The sequence below is a fragment of the Lepeophtheirus salmonis genome, chromosome Z (genome assembly GCF_016086655.4).
Source record: "Lepeophtheirus salmonis chromosome Z, UVic_Lsal_1.4, whole genome shotgun sequence".
Taxonomy (NCBI): domain Eukaryota; kingdom Metazoa; phylum Arthropoda; class Copepoda; order Siphonostomatoida; family Caligidae; genus Lepeophtheirus; species Lepeophtheirus salmonis.
This window is the reverse complement of record NC_092584.1, coordinates 14,893,529-14,895,187: the sequence shown is the minus strand read 5'-3', so window position 1 is coordinate 14,895,187 and position 1,659 is coordinate 14,893,529. Positions and strand designations below refer to the sequence as shown.

General features: G+C 31.4%; 1 long non-coding RNA gene across 1 annotated transcript; it reads left to right on the top strand.

Annotated features, from left to right (window-relative positions):
• Positions 1-791: 791 nt before the first annotated feature.
• Positions 792-1,334, top strand: LOC139907348 (uncharacterized). The gene is made up of 3 exons (XR_011783894.1): positions 792-942; positions 996-1,134; positions 1,197-1,334. It is a non-coding gene; the product is annotated as an uncharacterized lncRNA (long non-coding RNA).
• Positions 1,335-1,659: the final 325 nt, after the last annotated feature.

The window sequence follows — 1,659 nt, the reverse complement described above, 5'->3', positions numbered from 1 at the left end:
ATCGAACAGTACATTGTGACAGTCACTTTCTCGTGGTATTGAAGATATTGATTACCTTATTAGCCGGTCTCTTCATTCAATATAATAATAATATCTACTCATGATTAAGAAAAGGTTCGTAGTGGATCTGAAAATAATTTCAGAATAACCCATTTTTGTTGAATATTATTAACGGTTTTTTTTTTCGTATTATACATATGTGCAACTAAAATAGGATTAAGCGACAGTGTTTTAGCTTCCCAAATCCCAGCTTTTAATTATGATTAAGGGTGATAATTTTGGTAAGAATAGAAAAGCGTGTGAGGAGAAGAGAAGAAATACTTATGGCATCATTGATTAAATAATATACATCTTCTTCTATCAATCATGAACGTTATCATTCCCGCCTTTATTATTCAATATTAATATTAGATGGGGATAGTCGATAAAGAACTGAATAAAATGCCTAAAATAACGTCGCCTTCTGTCTGGATTTCTGAAAATGGAGGTCTAGGAATTTGGAAAATACTTACCGGATGAGAAACAGATGGTTTGTCGGATTTGTCGATATAAATGTGCCTTTAGTCCCCCGTCTAGAATTACACGCCACTCATTATCCTCATCTAATATCAAGAGCATGGATATTCATCTAAAAAATCAATTTAACGATGAATACATCATGTCAGACTTTAACTTTGATCTCACAACGATGCTTATTGCATGTAATATAACCTTATCCATTGCCAATCATCTACGTTCAAAAAATTTATGGAAAATACACGGGTAAACATATCCCTTCCCGAGCAAACATCATTAAATTAATGGAGGATGTTGTTACTGATGTCATTTATAGAAATACATATAAAAATGTTTTGAGTCATCCACACCAAATGACGATCAAGTTATCAGTAAAAAGTATTTACGAATATCGAATTGGAACTCAGAATTTTGTACTATCTCACAGTAAGTGTTAAATTTTTTTTTAAATCTAACCATAAAATATGATTCTATTTTAGCTAAACATATCAAGAATTATGATACACAACTCAGTAAAGGGCAAAAACAACTGCTTAAATGGTCACAACAACGGGGGTAGTAGCTTGGATGGTTTGCAACTAGTTTGTCTGAGACTACTTACTTCGCTTTAAGACTTGGGTATGATAATTAGGTTTTCCAATATTACATAGTCAATAAATATTACTTTTTTATCACTTAAGGCTTAGCTATGGTTGATGGGCTCCAAGAAATGGTGTTCAGAAAACTCATAAAAGGCAAAAATAACTGTTTAAATGGTCACAACAACGAGGGTAGTTAAATTGGGTGTTGCATTATAATTAACAATTGTGTATATCCTTCATGATAATAGTATGTAATAACGGGGAAAAATCTTTTTTGATGCTCTTAATAGGGAGTAATATCGCCGGACATTACTACATAATTAGCTTTTGCTCTAAATCTTTACGATGAATTTATTTCTAACATTTTTTTATTAATATATTTATTGTCTAATTTTATGATTTTGACATTTACTTTATTATTAATAATTAGTTAGATCTCATCGGTAGAGATATATCTATCCTGTGCACAATTGTATATAGCAACTTCCACATGAAGAAGAGGGGTGATTATCTTTTTGATTAAACTCCACGTCTCGTTTGTGTTTTGCAACCTAAAGTTATG